This window comes from Scyliorhinus torazame, chromosome 14 (genome assembly GCF_047496885.1).
Source record: "Scyliorhinus torazame isolate Kashiwa2021f chromosome 14, sScyTor2.1, whole genome shotgun sequence".
Lineage (NCBI taxonomy): Eukaryota > Metazoa > Chordata > Chondrichthyes > Carcharhiniformes > Scyliorhinidae > Scyliorhinus > Scyliorhinus torazame.
The window spans coordinates 33,628,475-33,646,132 of NC_092720.1; the positions used below are offsets into that span (position 1 = coordinate 33,628,475).

At 49.6% G+C, this 17,658-nt stretch overlaps 1 protein-coding gene and 1 pseudogene across 2 annotated transcripts in view; one reads left to right on the forward strand and one right to left on the reverse strand.

Annotated features, from left to right (window-relative positions):
* The window catches only part of LOC140389619 (sodium/hydrogen exchanger 9-like), a 570,848-nt gene that overhangs the window by 364,008 nt on the left and 189,182 nt on the right, over positions 1 to 17,658 (forward strand). The window lies entirely within an intron of this gene.
* On the reverse strand, positions 13,482 to 13,695 carry LOC140390923 (U2 spliceosomal RNA; annotated as a pseudogene).

Below are 17,658 nucleotides of genomic sequence, written 5' to 3' on the forward strand. Positions count from 1 at the left end.
TATGCATGTAGTTAATGGGATATGTCTGCTCCACGATTAAAAATCCACCTATTTAGTACTAAGATGTGTCAAAAATAATATCAAATTCTCTTCATGAACTCTTAAACTCTCCAATGGTCAAAGAAAGACAATACTGGTGATGTATATTTCAGGATGTACTGCAAGTTGTGCACTACAAGAGGAGAATATAAACTGAAAGAAATTAACTCAGTGGGGAGATAACAAAGTAACTTTGTCATAATACTTCTAATCATTTTCTCAGACCAAAGTATTAGTGTTTCCATATTCTGCTTATCCTTTTTCAGAGACATTTCAATGTGCACATAATTGGGCACAAGATATTATACAGTGAGCCCATATACTCATTGCACTGTTGCTTTCACGCAGGATTTATAATCTATTTGTTGGTACGCATACTTGCACTGTGATGTGCAACGGTTTACTTCTGTTAATAAACTTACATTGACTTATTTGAAAACATGACATAGATTCATATTCTCTAGCATGAATCATGAAATGCTTTGAGTGTTAATGAATCTAATTAGGAGATGTTGGCGATGTTGAATATTCTGGAGGTTAGAAACAGATGGAACCGTCATTACAAATTGCAGCTTCCCTCATCCAAAATGTGCATTTAATGGTATTAGAAGCACTTATTCAGCTCTAGAAAATGCTAAATTCTGACCCAGGAGAAGAACCAAAGTGTGAAGCAATTGCAAAGCCCGTGGACTTCCATATACACAGTGTTGCTAACTTTTGGTTGGTTCAATTGGCTCTGTTTTATAACCTTTGCTCTCGAGTCGCCAGGTATCTTTATGATACCGCCACGAAGTTCAAATTCAAGTAATGATCACTAACTCAACATACCAATTAGTAAGATTCAAATCAATACACATTTATTCTACACAGTAAATCGCTACTCATGCATAAACTCTACTTTCTAGGCTATTTCTATCACTAACAGGCCTATACTTAGCTTCGGACTGGCCCACCAGGTCAGGGGAACAAATGGCATTTCGTTCAGGTCCTGAGTCTGCAGGATTCAAAAGCTGATATGGACTGGTAGCTAGGAGCGCCTATCTCGTAGCGAGCGTTGACTTAAGACTTACTTGCTTGGAGGCCGCTGGACAATTCACTCTCAGGGGTTGCTTCGCGTTGCTGAGTGACCCTGTCAAGAAGGACGATTTGAACTTGGGGGCTTTGCTTTATAGTCCCCAGGGGCTTCCCGCCCTTCGGGGCGGACCCCATACCTGGTTTCAAGTGATTGGACCTACGTTTGCCACTTTGACCTGGCAAATTTTTTTTTTCCAATTAAGGGGCAATTTAGTGTAGCCAATCCATCTAACCTGCACATTTTTGGGTTGTGGGGATGAGACCCACGCAGACACGGGGAGAAGTTGCAAACTCCACACGGACAGCGACCCGGGGCCGGGATCGAACCTGGGTCCTCCGCGCTGTAGGCAGCAGTGCTAACCACTGCGCTTCCGTGCCGCCCGGATGGGAAATTCTTAAAGTGCCTCCCTGCTGGTTCCCCCTCACCAATTCTGAAATTTCCTCCTGATGTGATGGACGATGTATAACGTGCAGACCCAAATTTTCACCGCATGGTTGCTATTCCAGTTCCACGCGGACCCCGCTGGCTGCCATTTTGGTCAGGATGTTTACTCAGGGAGTGTGTGCTGGACACGTGCAGATTAGGCAGTTCATGACATTGGTCAGTTTGTAATGCTGATCTGATGCTATTTTCAACCACAGCCACTTGGATGAGGGAATTTGTTTCTAACCTCTGGAATATTCAACATCGGCAACATCTCCTATTACCCTCTCTTCACCTCACACAGCTGAACACAGCAGAATGGACACCCCTCCCCCAGCAATACTATTCAAAGTTATCAACTTCTTGCAGGTTAATTGCTGATTGCTTTCTAGTGGCTGTTGTTGAGTTTGTACAAGTGTTTGGATTGTCTGTTACTTCATGTTGCTAAAGTCTACAGGGAATGGTGTGGCACATGCTTGAACGACTTGGCCCTGGCTACAAGGGTTCTGCTCACACCACTCACTCCCAGATATGGTTCCAATACTTTTGTATGTCCTCCTTAGCCTACAACACAACAGGGAGAATGAGCAGGGGTAACAGAGAGGAGGACAAACTGCTGGAAAAAAGAAGAGGTTGAGAAGTTATCCCAGTAGGGGACCATGTCTATTCATGTTTCAGGAACAATTCTCTGACCTTGCCCTCATCAAGGGGCAGTGTGTCAGATGCCTGTACTTCACTAGGGACAACCTGACTCATGTCTGCCAGTTGCTGAAGTCACAACTGCAGCCTCCGAACAGGATGAAGACAGGTATTTGTGGCCAGGAATGTCTATGCGTTTGGCTCCTTCCAGGTTGGAGCAGGTGATATTTGCAACATCTCCCAGTTCGTCATCTATTGTTGCATAAGGAAGGTCACTGAGTCTCTGTCTTCCAAGAGAGGCCGCAGAGTGAGCACACGGCTTCAACAAGTATGCATGCTTCACTGTAGCACAGGATGCCAATGACTGTACACAACTCATTTGCGGTAGTTGCATGTGAACTCTAAGATGCACCTCAGCGGAAAGGGATTGTGGTAGTCACCACTGTTGTGTTATATTGAATATATGGGTATTACGGTAAGGCCCCTGTACTACAGGTACGGGGGTAGATTCCTGCCTGCTGGCTCTGCCCAGGAGGTGGAGTATAAATATGCGTACTCTCTCTGAACAGCAGCAATTTCATAAGCTGCTGTAGGAGGCCACACATCTCAGTGTAATAAAGCTTCAATTACATTCTACTCTCGTCTCATCGTAATTGATAGTGCATCAATTTATTACACAGAGATTTTTCAGAGATGGATCTCCGCATCAAGCCGGATCGCCTGCAGCTGCATCTCCAAGCAGACAACGCCAAAAAGGACTTCCAACATTGGCTAGCTTGCTTTGAAGCTTACATCGGATCTGCGCCAGACCCAATCCCAGAAGCACAGAAGCTCCAGATTCTGTACACGCGGCTGAGCTCCAACGTTTTTCCCCTCGTCCAGGACACGCCGACCTACGCAGAGGCCATGGCGCTACTGAAGGAGAATTACGCTCAGCAGACCAACAGGATCTACGCCAGGCACCTCCTATCCACGTGGCACCAACTTCCCAGTGAGCCTGTGGAAGATTTCTGGCGTGCCCTGCTCTCCCTGGTGAGAGACTGTGACTGCCAGGCCGTTTCGGCCACTGAGCATTCATACCTGCTCATGAGAGACGCGTTCGTTAATAGGCATAGGGTCTGACTACATCCGCTAGCGCCTCATAGAAGGGGCCACGCTCGACCTTGCGGCGACCAAGAAACTAGTGCACTCGCTCACTGTCGCCTCACGCAACGTACAGGCTTATGCCCCCGACCGCATGGCCCACCCCCCTGTGCATTGTGGACCCCGCCAGCGGCCACCCCATCGTGGACCCCATCAGCAACCGCCCTCAGCCAACCCCACGCCTGCGCCGCGCGGCAGCCAACAAACCCAAGTGCTACTTCTGCGGACAGACAAAACACCCACAGCAGTGCTGCCCAGCACGGAGCGCGCTCTGCAAGGCCTGTGGCAAGAAAGGACATGTTGCTGCACTGTGCCAGGCCCGCTCAATCGCCGCTATTGTCCCGGCACCCCCCACGTGCGGCCAGTGGGCGCCGCCATCTTCCTCTCCTCAGACCACGGCGGCCCGTGGGCGCCGCCATCTTGCTCCACTTACACCACATGCGGTCCCATGGGTGCCACAATCTTGCTTGCCTCAGAACCAATGGGCACCGCCATCTTGTCTGCCCCAGGACACATGCGGCCCATGGGCGCCGCCACCTTGCCTGCCCCAGGACACATGCGGCCCATGGGTGCCGCCATCTTGCCTGCCCCAGGACACATGCGGCCCATGGGCGCCGCCATCTTGCCTGCCCCAGGACACATGCGGCCCAAGGGCGCCGCCATCTTGCCTGCCCCAGGACACATGCAGCCCATGGGTGCCGCCATCTTGCTTGCCTCAGAACCAATGGGCACCGCCATCTTGCCTGCCCCAGGTCACGTGCGGCCCAAGGACGCCACCATCTTGCCTGCCCCAGGACACATGCGGCCCAAGGGCGCCGCCAGCTTGCCTGCCCCAGGACACATGCGGCCCATGGGCGCCCCCATCTTACCCACCTCAGAACCCCTGCCCGTCGGGCACCTCATCGGGCCATTCATCGCCTGCAACCGCCGACGATCAGCCGCATTTCGCCTCGGTCACGATCGACCAGTCTCGACCGCACAACCTCACGACCGCTTCGGCAAAGGTGAAGGTCGGCGGGCACGAGATATCCTGCCTTCTGGACTCCGAGAGCACTGAGAGCTTCATCCACCCCAATACGGTAAGGCGCTGCTCCCTCACGGTACACCCCGCTAACCAGAGAATCTCCCTGGCCTCCGGATCCCACTCCATGGCGATCCGGGGGTATTGCATCGCCACCCTCACCGTGCAGGGCGTAGAGTTTAGCAGCTTCCGGCTCTACGTCCTCCCCAACCTCTGCGCTGCCTTGCTACTTGGCCTGGACTTCCAGTGCAACCTCCGGAGCCTAATCCTGAAATTTGGCGGGCCCTACCACCCCTTACTGTTTGCGGCCTCGCGACCCTTAAGGTCGACCCGCCTTCCCTGTTTGCAAACTTCACCCCGGATTGCAAATCCGTCGCCACCAGGAACAGACGGTACAGCACCCAGGAGAGGACCTTCATCAGGTCTGAGGTCCAGAGGCTGCTGCGGGAAGGTATCATCGAGGCCAGCAACAGCCCCTGGAGAGCCCAAGTGGTAGTGGTGAAAACCGGGGAGAAACACAGAATGATCGTTGATACAGTCAGACCATCAATCGGTACACGTAGCTCGACGCGTACTCCCTCCTACATATATCTGATATGGTCAATCAGATTCCACAGTACCGGGTCTTCTCGACAGTGGACCTGAAATCTGCCTACCACCAGCTCCCCATCCGTAAGGCGGACCGCCCATACACTTTGTTTGAAGCAGACGGCCGCCTTTACCATTTCCCTAGGGTTCCCTACGGCGTCCCCAACGGGGTCTCGGTCTTCCAACGGGAGATGGACCGAATGGTTGACCGGTACGGGCTGCGGGCCACTTTCCCGTACCTGGACAACGTCACCATCTGCGGCCACGACCAGCTGGGCCAAAACGCTAACCTTTCCAAATTTCTCCACACCGCCACACTCCTCAACCTAACTTACAACAAGGAGAAGTGTGTGTTCAGCACAAACAGATAAGCCATCCTCGGCTATGTGGTGCAGAACGGAGTTCTAGGGCCGACCCCGATCATGGAACTCCCCCTCCCCCACTGCCCCAAGGCCCTCAAACGATGCCTAGGTTTCATATTACACCCAGTGGGTCCCAAACTATGCGGACAAGGCCCGCCCACTCATTCAATCCACCGCTTTCCCACTGATGGCCGAGGCTCACCAGGCCTTCAACCGTATCAAGGCCGACATTGCCAAGGCCGCGATGCACGCGGTTGATGAGACGCTCCCCTTCCAAGTCGAGAGCGATGCATCAGACGTTGCTCTGGCCGCCACCCTCAACCAGGCAGGCCCGTGGCATTCTTTTCCCGCACCCTCCATGCCCCCGAAATTCGACACTCCTCCATCGAAAAGGAGGCCCAAGCGATCGTTGAAGCTGTGCGACATTGGAGGCATTACCTGGCCGGCAGGAGGTTCACTCTCCTCACTGACCAATGGTCGGTTGCCTTCATGTTTAACAACACACAGCGGGGTAAGATCAAAAATGATAAAATCTTGAGGTGGAGGATCGAGCTCCCCACCTTCAATTACAAGATTATGTATCGCCCCGGTAAGGTCAACGATGCCCTGGCCCGAGGTACATGTGCCCGCGCACAAGTGGACCGACTACGGACCCTGCACGACGATCTCTGTCATCCGGGAGTCACCCGCTTTCACCACTTAATTAAGGCCCGCAATCTGCCCTACTCCATCGAGGAAGTCAGGGCTATCACCAGAGACTGCCAGGTCTGCGCGGAGTGTAAACCGCACTTCTACCGGCCAGACCATGCGCGCATGGTGAAGGCCTCCTGCCCCTTTGAACGCCTCAGCGTGGACTTCAAAGGGCCCCTCCCCTTCACCGACCGCAACACGTACTTTCTTAATGTGGTTGACGAGTATTCCCGATTCCCCTTCACTGTCCCATGCCCTGACATGACGTCTGCCACCGTCATCAAAGCCCTCAACACCATCTTCGCTCTGTTCGGTTTCCCCGCCTACAGCCACAGCGACCGGGGATCCTCATTTATGAGCGAGGAGCTGCGCCAGTACCTGCTCAACAGAGGCATTGCCTCGAGCAGGACGACCAGATACAACCCCAGGGGAAATGGGTAGGTGGAGTGGGAGAATGGGACGGTCTGAGGGGCCGTCCAGCTGGCCCTACGGTCCAGACATCTCCCGGCCTCCCGCTGGTAGGAGGTTCTCCCCGACTCACTTCACTCCATTCGGTCGCTCCTGTGCACCGCGACCAACAAAACCCCCCATGAACGTCTCTTTGCCTTCCCCAGGAAGCCCACCTCCGGGGTTTCTCTCCCAACGTGGCTGGCAGCTCCAGGACCCGTTCTCCTCCGCAAGCACGTGAGGCTCCACAAGGCGGACCCGTTGGTTGAGAGAGTACAGCTACTCCATGTGAACCCGCAGTACGCCTACGTAGCGTACCCCGATGGCCGCCAAGACACAGTCTCCCTCAGGGATCTGGCACCAGCTGGGTCCCCACCCCCCTGCCCCGGCACCACCCTACCCTCCCCGGTGCATCCCACCGCAGCCACCGCTCCAGGACAATCGGTCCTCCCCTTGCTCCCACCCGGGGATGAAGAGGATTTCGACACGCTCCCGGAGTCACCGAAGGCCAAGCCGACGCCTGACTCACCACAAGCACTGCGGCGCTCTCAATGACAGATCAAGGCGCCCGATTGTCTAAATTTGTAACCTTCTCTGTAATTTTAAAACCAATCTGTATGTATATAGTTTTCCACCACCCCCACTGGACTCATTTTTAACAGGGGGTGAATGTGGTAGTCACCACTCTTGTATTATATTGTATATATGGGTATTACGGTAAGGCCCCTGTACTACAGGTATGAGGGTAGATCCCTGCCTGCTGGCTCCGCCCAGGAAGCGGAGTATAAATGTGTGTACTCTCCGAACAGCAGCTATTTCGTAAGCTGCTGTAGGAGGCCACACATCTCTGTGTAATAAAGCCTCGATTACATTCTACTCTTGTCTCGTCGTAATTAATAATGCATCAGGGATGACATTCACTCAACATCCAGCTGTTTTGTTAGGCATAGCCCTTACCACTGGGTTTATAATAATAATCTTTATTGTCACAAGTAGGCTTACATTAACACTGCAATGAAGTTACTGTGAAAAGCCCCTAGTCAACACATTCCGGCACCTGTTCGGGAGGGAGAATTCAGAATGTTCAAATTACCTAACAGCATGTTTTATGGGAGGAAACCGGAGCGCCCGGAGGAAACCCACGCAGGCACTGGGAGAACGTGCAGACTCCACACAGACAGTGACCCAAACCAGGAATCGAACCTGGGACCCCAGTAACTGAGGGGGAGGGAGGAATCGAGCAACACATCCACTTTTTGGCTGGGCTGTCCACTATCGGCTCATTTTACTGCAGTACCAGTGAACACAAGCCCAATTTCTCATTCGCCAACAGTCGCACACTCTACTTTCCTTCTGTTACTGACCATCACAGTGTCTCCAAGGAAACCACGCTGAAATGAAAATCGTCAGAAAAAAAACTTTGCAAACCAAGCATATAAAGAAAACCATTTAGTATTCCATACAAAAGTTAACCAATTGTTTGACGTAGCTTAACCTGTCCTAGTGGTCCTACCCAGCACAACCCCCAACAGCTCCATGATGGCTGTTGGAAGGTTGCTAACATTGGGTGGAGGACACAGGCGGTGACCTTGCAGGACACCCTTGAGCAGCTCTGGCCTTAGAAAGTCCAGCTTTTCACTGCCCCTTCAAGGCATGGATAGCAGCAATCTGGACTGACTGGCTCACAGACAACAGCTGGAGGAAATACAGTGGTGGGAGGGCAGAGGGCACAGGACAGAGGGCTGCCATTCTGAGATGGTGCGTCAGGGTTGTGCTCCATGGAGCCACTGATACTCCCCTGGGACAGTCCCTCAGCAATCCTCGTCATCTGCTGGAGGACAGAATATTGGTCTGCTTTGATGCCCAGCAAGCCCCTTTGCAGACTGCCATTCTCTGCGAGGATGGCAGAAGTCTGAGCTGGAGTGATAACAAGCTGAGCTTGTATAACTTCCACTGAGCTTCCACTGCAGCACCAAGACTTTGGGTGGCTTCTGCTTGTGCTGGAACGGATGCTCAGACGTTAGCCGCTGCATTGTGGTTTGTTCCGCCAGTGTTCATTGGGAGCTAACGTGGGGCAGCACGGTAACACAATGGTTAGCACTGCGACTTCACAGCTCCAGGGTCCCAGGTTTGATTACCGGCTTGTGTCACTGTCTGTCCGGAGTGTGCATGTTCTCCCCGTGTCTGCGTGGGTTTCCTCCGGCCGCTCCGGTTTCCTCCCACAGTCCAAAGATGTACAGGTTAGGTGGATTGACCATGCTAAATTGCCCTTGGTGTCCAAAAATGTGAGAAGGGGTTACTGGGTAACGGGGATAGGGTGGAAGTGTGGGCTTAAGTAGGATGCTCTTTCCAAGGGTCGGTGCAGACTTGATGGGCCAAATGGCCTCCTTCTGCACTGTACATTCTATGTTCTATGTTGTTCATTACCTCCACGCTGGAAAGGATGGGCTTCAAACTCTGCACAAAGCCCTGTATCAAATTGGAGTGGACCTCTTTGTGCTGAAGTGCTTCCTAGAAAGCGTAGCTACAGGGGCTGCCCCTGCATTTTCTAGGTGGCACTTGAGAACAAAGAGGCAGACTCTGACTCTGCTTCCCTGAGTTAATAGATCCCTGAAGAGCTATATAAATAAACAATCTGATTCTCCCCTTTGAAGCTGCTTCGACCTGTCAATCGAGAAGATTTCAGCAAGCAATGGAGTGTGAAATTAAATGTAGACAATGCTAAGCTTTCCGCCTTCTAGCCATACACATATAATATACTTTAAAGGACAATGAAATCGACTGTGCGAAAACCACTTCAAAGATTTCCACTACTTTAGAAGGATAACTTTTACCTTCTTCTCACAGACTTTTAAACTTGGCATCGATAATAACTCTCATGAGACCCCCGGGGCAGCCTAATTGATCTCCCCGTAGGACTCGTGGAATAGGAGCTCCCCCTTTAGAGGGGAGGGGACGGGATGGGGTTGCTGGGAGTACTGAAGGGGTGTTCTGAGGTGGGGAAGCTCTTGCCAGTGACTGGAGTGGGGGAGGGTGCCCTGCCAGTAATCCGGCAGGAGGAGCTGCAGCTTAAAGGATGCTCTGTTCTTAGATGTGCGGAACCTATCAGAGATTTGGGGCGCGATTCTCCGAACCCTGCGCTGGGCTGGAGAATGGGCGCAACCGCGCCACGCTGCCCCATCGGCGGCGCACGATTCTCCAAGGTGCAGTGATTCGGCGCCATTTGCGCCGGTCGCGGGCCCCTGTCCGCGGCCCGGCCGCCGATTCTCCGGCCCGGATGGGCCGAGCAGCCGTGCGGAAACGGCAGAGTCCCTCCGGCGCCGTTCACCCCTGGTCGCTGCCTGCGGGAACGCTGCACGAAGGGTCGGGTGGAGGGGGGCTCCGTCCCCGGGGTGGGGGCTTCCGGTGGGGTCTGGCCCACGATCGAGGCCCACCGATCGCCGGCCGGCCTCTCCCCCACCCCGGACCTACATTTTTGCGTGGCCGACCCCTGAACCCCCACGCCATGTTGCGTAGGGGCCGGCACGCTGAAGAAGTCCCCCGCGCATGCGCGGGTTGGCACGGCCCAACTGCGCATGCGCGGGTTGGCGCTGCGCCCATTTGGCGCCGGAAAGGGAGGCTGGAGCGGCACGAACCATAGTCTCCATTTTGGAGAATCGTGCCCACAGTCTCGGTCCCCTCAGCTGTAGCGCAGACTCCGGTGCGCACAAAAAAGCCCATCCTGCAAAATGATTTTTTCAGCGCTGTGGCATGGCACGTTGGAGTTGCTCCTAGCGCCGGCGGGAACCACAATTTTCCCACTTAGTCGCAGTTTGTTAGGGTCGCACCTATTGTCTCATACCCTTAACATTGAAAGAAGAACACGCCATCAGAACGCAATCACTTTTATGAAAACCGGATTTGAGGCCAGTCAGTGAAAGTCAAATTACTTTCAGATGTTTTCATCCAAATAGGCCTCTAATAGAAGGGGACAAAAGTGGCATCACATTTGCAATGTTATCTTAACAGCCAGTTTCACATATCATAAATTTCCTTTTGAATTTAAAAGGTTGTTAAGTTCCAGTGCCGAAGAGAGAGCAATTTCTTCTAAAGGATTGAAGATTTAATTGAGCATTAAGGAACAAATGTGCAGTTCTGATGACTAGTGTCGAACATTGCTTCAGTCAAAGCGCCTACATTCAATTAATCATGAATTTTTAGTAAAGATAATCACCTTGCTCTGTTTCAGTTTCATAATGGCCCATTTTATGCAATTTCAATTGATCAATTGATTAAAACAGAACAAAATTAAAATTAAATAAAAGACTGCGCACACACTAATCTCATTGGGTTGGTGACAATATTGTGACATAATACATGTTGGCACATTTTTGTGACATGTTGCCATGGAAAGCCAATGGGCGTGTAAAGCAAACATCAGATTTCTCAAATTGGTATGGACAATTGAGCTGGATTCTGCGTCGGCGGGATCCTCCATTTCGGCGGCAGCGCACTCGCGCCCGCGGATTTCCCAATGGCGTGGGGTGCCCACAATGGGAAACCCAATTGGCCGGCTGGCAGGACGGAGGTTCCCGCTATCGGCAGGGAGGGTTGCCGCACCAGAAAACCGGTGTGGCGGGACGGAGAATTCCGCCCCATGTATTCCAGTTCACACTCATGCTCTCTTTCTATGTCTCTTCCTCCTATCTTTCTGATTGCCGCTTCTTTGGTGTCTGTTCAACCGTCTGTGTGCATCTTTCTTCTTGCTGTCTCTGTTTGCCAAGTGTGTAATTGTCTCTCCCGCGGTCTGGAATTCTTCTGCAATATTTTTAGTGGATTAATTCAAATATTGCCCCACATTCCCACATGTTCTACTTGAATGGTTTTGAGTGGTTTAATCAATGTGGAGTGACAGCTATTGATAAATTCACCTCCTCCCAGTTTAGGGCGCAGGTAACAACTTTGTCGACGTTGCCATATTGCCACATCTTTTTTTGTTTTGTTTTTTAATTTAAAAAAAAATTCCAATTAAGGGGCAATTTAGCGCGGCCAATCCATCTAACCTGCACATCTTTGGGTTGTGGGGGTGAAACCCACGCAGACACAGGGAGAATGTGCAAACACCACACGGACAGTGACCCAGAGCCGGGATCGAATCTGGGACCTCAGCGCCGTAGGCAGCAGTGCTTACCACTGTGCCGCGTGCTGCCCCATATATTGCCACATCTACCCGTTGGAGCAAGACAAAAAAATCAGGTTGACATTGCCAGTACTCAAAGGAGTGCGTCACTGAATCCCTCCGCTTGATTTCCCTGGCCTCACAAATTAATTATGTCCGCAATTATACACATTAGCACTCACACAGACCTATATCCTTTTTCTTTCTCCTTTCTAATTTGCTTGTCCCTCTTGTCAGAACTGTAGCACCAGAGGATAAGATTTTGCTGTAGAACTATTATACAATGAAGAGACGACGCCACCATATTTTTGTTGCTGCTCAGTTAAGGTTTAATTTCCCTTTGTTACTTAGCAAACAAATATATTAATCTGAATTTTCACTTAATCTTAAATGTCATAGAAAGATATCAATGCTCTTACATATAAAATATATATATAATTATAATAATCTTCCTTTTTCCTGTTGTTTATGTTTCAAAGCTGCCATCAGAGGCAGCTTGGGAATAGTTAATGAAGTTGCTGTGGGCACAATTAGGTTCTGCATATTTCTTTTATGGCGATTTCAATTGTTGCTTCTCAGTATTGCAGAACAAATTGCTTTTCCATTTCTAGCACCCACTGTCATCCCAAATCAAGTCTGCCGTGAGTTAGATGTAGGAAAGTGCTCTCTCATCACCAGACCAATATGCAGCTTGTTGTTTTATTATGACCAGTGAGTTGAATGGAACCGGCCTGAGCTCACTTCACTTTGGACGCTTTCAGCTGACAAAAGGAGAAAAGACTTGGATTTATGTAGCCCCTTCGACGTCTTGAGTCACTTTTGACAGGTGGTCAATTCAACACCCAATTTGTTCACAACTAAATCTTAATGAATATTGATGAATTGAATGACCGGTCACAATGCTTTATTGGCATTGAGAGCTTCCTCCCCTGATGGAGTGATAGAAAGGTTACAGCATCAAAAGAGGCCAGTCGGCCCATCATGTCAGTGCTTGATCTCAGCAAGAACATCTCATCTAGCCCCACTCCCCTAGCCATTTCTGTAATTCCCAATTATTTTCCCTTTGGCTGCTTATCCAATTCCCTTTGAAAGTCACAATTGAACCTGCCTCCACCGGACTCTCATGCAGTGCACTCCAGACCCTACTTGCTGTGTAAAAACATTTTCTCTCACGTCGCCTTTAGTTCTTCAGTTAGTCATTTTAAATCTATGTCCTTTGATTCTCAACCTTTCCATCAATGGGAACAGTTTCTTTCTATCTACACTGCCTAGTCGCGGTCACACTTTTGAACACTTGCATCAAATCTCCTCTCGACCTTCTCGTCTCTTTGGAGAACAACCTCAGCTTCTCCAATTTAATCACCAAACTGAAGTCCCTCATCCCCAGACCCATTACCGCTAATCTTTTCTGCACCCTCTCAGAAGCTTCCACAACCTTCTCCAAGTGCGGAGCCCAGAGCTCCTCACACAGCTCCAGTTAAGGCCGCACCAGTGTTTTATAATTGTTTGCCATAACCTCCTTGGTTTTGTAGTCTGTGGGCTGGACCTTCCCCTCTGCACCTGGAAAGGCGAGACCAGCCGTTTCCCAACTTTGCGATTCCGAACCGGTCGCCTCCTCCCACAGAATTTTCACCTCTGCGAGACATAGCTGGCAGGGTTGGGCCTGCTGTCTCCCTTGCCATTCGGGCAGTGTTTTAATGCTTATTTTATTTTTAATTATGCTTTAAAAATTATACCTAGAATGTGATGTTTTGAAAAATCCAAAGCGGCCAAGTGGGAACTCGATGGTTCTTTCTTTATTCTCAGGTTACAGCTCAGCGAATAGGCAAAGTTCCTAACTATAAGAAGGCTGTACAAGACGTATATCCTGTTGCAATACAAATGCTGCTTCTTTTTTTAAATTACTTCTTCTGAGCTACAAAGCCAGAGCTCAGTGTGCGGACAGCGGCGAACCGCTAATCCAGGTCCTTGCCTGCGCCAAGAACCAATTCACATTCAAATTGAATCCAACTCATGGTCCCCACAAGAGAGACATCTTGTGAGCCAAGATCTGAGCCAAATGGCAGAGCAGATATTACACTTGATCTTAGCCAAAAGGCTGAGAAGCGATGCAAATGCTACTTCTTAGGGACAAGAAAACGCTATTGAAGGGAATGAAAATGTTTCCTTAATTTATCTTATAGAATTAAGTATTAGCTGCAACACAAAATGGGGTCATTCCAAAGGGTTCCCCTGGGTTCTAAAAGAGGTAGAGGGCACTAAAAGCCATAGCTACAGAGATATCGGGTGGTGCTCATTATTATTTTCCAAGGGACTTCCAGTGGCGACCATGAAATGAACAGTCGCACATAAGGTGCCCCTACTTGGGGATTCCATTTTTGGCCCTTTTTATTCGTTTAACAAGTGCTGTTTGGGAAGAATAGTGGTGTAATTTCAGGGTATTGGTTCCCCCTCTGGCTTGTAATATCTGGAGGTTGTTGTACGAGGAACAAGTCCAGTAAGGGTTCCTGGTCTGACTTGGAAGCTCCTCGTGTCGCAGGAGTGGAGAAAATGGAGCAGGCCACTGTGATGTCGTTGCCCTCTCAGTGAACAAGTGGAATTCTTAATGAAGGAGTTTAAGAAACGGAGACCAGCGGTTTCTGAAGACCTGGCGAAGGTGATTGAGATGGCGGTGGCACCCATTCATGTAACTTTGGACAGGGTGGGACAACAGCTGGAGGTACAGGACTCGACGATTCGGAAGGTGGGGCAGACGGTGACGGAGCACAGTGATCGGATTTCCTCTCCGAGGACAGAGGTGGTGCAGTTGGTGGAGGAGCAGAAGATATTGAAGGCCAAGGCTGATGGAGAATCGCTCCAGATGCCAGAATTTGAGGATCGTTGAGCTGCCGGAGGGCATTGAAAGTACGAGTGCCATGGATTATGCGGTGAAGATGTTTGGGAAGCTGGTGGGGGAGGTGGTCTTTGTCAACCTTCCTGAAGTAGGGGAGAGAGAGCTGTGGCTCATTACCTGGCCCCTGGGGGAAGGGGGAGGGGGGTTCTTTGGTTCTTTCGTCCATTATGGTAACGAGCCTAGGTTGGTTGGGTTTTCTTTGTTTGGGATGGGGTGGGGGGGGGTTTGGAGTTGGGTGGGTTGTTTGTTTGGTGCCTAGGGGGAGAGGGGTTAGGAGGGGGAGGGTAGCAGATTGCTGATGAAAAGTGTTTCTTTGTTTATGCACTGGTTTGGGGGTTGGGGTGACGGTGACCATCTTGGGTGGGCCTGGAGTCGGTGCAGGCTGGGGCCCTGTCGGACTTCCTTGCGGGTGGGATAAAGCTGATCATAGCAAAGCGGTGGGGTCAGAGGCTGGTTACATGGAAGGAGAGAGAATTCCGGGAACAACAGGGCTTTGGTGAGACCGCACCTGGAGTAATGTCTGGAGCTTGATCTCCATATCTATAAGGAAGGACATATCAGTATTGGAGGCTGCACAGCAAACATTCATTAGGTTTGTTCCTGGGATGAAGGGGTTGTTCTATGATGTGAGTCGATTGAACCTATACTCTGGCATTCAGAAGATTGTGAGGTGACCACATGCACACATACAAAATCCTGAAGGGGCTTGACAGGGCATACACAGAGAGGTTGTTTCCGATGCTGGGGGACCTAGAAAACAGGCACCAAAGGAATGGCGGGAAAGTGCAGCTGAGGCAGAAGATCAGCCGTGACCATATTGAATGGCAGAACAGGCCTGAGGGGCCGAATGGCCTACTACTACTCCTTGTTCCTATGTTTATTCAGCGCAACAGGTTGATACTGGTAATTGTGCTTCACAGGATTCTTTTCCTACTCCTGCTCTGCCTGCCTGCCCCCATATGCATGTGTCAAGCCTTCCCTAAATGTGTTGGGGTTTACCTGCTTCAACCATGCCTTATGCAGTGAGTTACACATTCTCACCACTATTCTTACACTCCATAATAATTAACAGTCATATCAAATGAAGTTGTGGCTCTTATTTCATTCACTCTGTGTTTTATTTTCTTCTACCGTTCAAAACAATAAATTTATTCTCCTTCATCGGGTTTCCACTCTAATCCCATGGGGATCATAATGAAGAGAGTTACACGAGACTCTGCAGATTGATACATGTTGTGAAGAGATTACCAGGGCTGTGCTATTTAGCATATGTTAGGGGATATATTATTCAATCTATGGAGGAATTATCCAGCCTATTTTAGCATGGGAGTCTGGTGTATTCAGTTAGAAGGGGTAAATTATTTGGATTGATTATTTCATGTGTTCAAAAGGATTATCTGGACTGGATTATTCAGGGTTTATGAAGAGATTAGCAGGACTGGATAGCTCAGTGGGCGGAATTTTCCGATAATTTTTTCAAAGTGTTATGGGCCAGGGTTTAGAGAACCCCAAAGTGTATCATGGAGTTCACCTGACCCACAACTTTTACTAGATTGTGGTATGGGGAGCACACTGCCCACTCTACAGGTGTGGTACAGCAGAAATGGAAAAGTAATTTTTAAAGCAAAATAATGTTTATTCTATGAACTCAAGTTAACCTTTTTAAAACATACAGTGAACATTTTAGCAACCATTAATTCAAATACAACCCCCAAAGAATACAACACAAAGTAATCCTTTAAGGTTTCCTTTGAACACCCATAAGACTTAAAACACCTTTTAACAGAAACACATCAGGTTAAAGTCACTATTGAAAGCAGTTATTAGTTTTAAATCACCAGGATCGATTTACAGTCTTTAGATTACAGAGCGAGACTCTAATACACCTTCTGGCTGTGACTGCAGCTATCCAGCTCTGAAAACAAAATTAAAATTCAGTAAGTTTTAAAGTGCTGGTGGACAAGGATAAGAGTGGTCCTAGGATGAATGTGCTAAATTGGGGGAAGGCTAATTATAACAATATTAGGCGGGAACTGAAGAACCTAGATTGGGGGCGGATGTTTGAGGGCAAATCAACATCTGACATGTGGGAGGCTTTCAAGTGTCAGTTGAAAGGAATTCAGGACCGGCATGTTCCTGTGAGGAAGAAGAATAAATACGGCAATTTTCGGGAACCTTGGATAACGAGAGATATTGTAGGCCTCGTCAAAAAGAAAAAGGAGGCATTTGTCAGGGCTAAAAGGCTGGGAACAGACGAAGCCTGTGTGGAATATAAGGAAAGTAGGAAGGAAATTAAGCAAGGAGTCAGGAGGGCTAGAAGGGGTCACGAAAAGTAATTGGCAAATAGGGTTAAGGAAAATCCCAAGGCTTTTTACACGTACATAAAAACTAAGAGGGTAGCCAGGGAAAGGGTTGGCCCACTGAAGGATAGGCAAGGGAATCTATGTGTGGAGCCAGAGGAAATGGGCGAGGTACTAAATGAATACTTTGCATCAGTATTCACCAAAGAGAAGGGATTGGTAGATGTTGTATCTGGAGAAGGGTGTGTAGATAGCCTGGGTCACATTGAGATCCAAAAAGACGAGGTATTGGGCGTCTTAAAAATATTAAAGTAGATAAGTCCCCAGGGCCTGATGGGATCTACCCCAGAATACTGAAGGAGGCTGGAGAGGAAATTGCTGAGGCCTTGACAGAAATCTTTGGATGCTCACTGTCTTCAGGTGATGCCCCGGAGGACTGGAGAATAGCCAATGTTGTTCCTCTGCTTAAGAAGGATAGCAGGGATAATCCAGGGAACTACAGGCCGGTGAGCCTTACTTCAGTGGTAGGGAAATTACTGGAGAGAATTCTTCGAGACAGGATCTACTCCCATTTGGAAGCAAATGGACGTATTAGTGAGAGGTAGCATGGTTTTGTGAAGGGGAGGTCGTGTCTCACTAACTTGATAGAGTTTTTCGAGGAGGTCACAAAGATGATTGATGCAGGTAGGGCAGTGGATGTTGTCTATATGGACTTCATGGACTTTGACAAGGTCCCTCATGGTAGACTAGTACAAAAGGTGAAGTCACACGGGATCAGGGGTGAGCTGGCAAGGTGGATACAGAACTGGCTAGGTCATAGAAGGCAGAGAGTAGCAATGGAAGGATGCTTTTCTAATTGGAGGGCTGTGACCAGTGATGT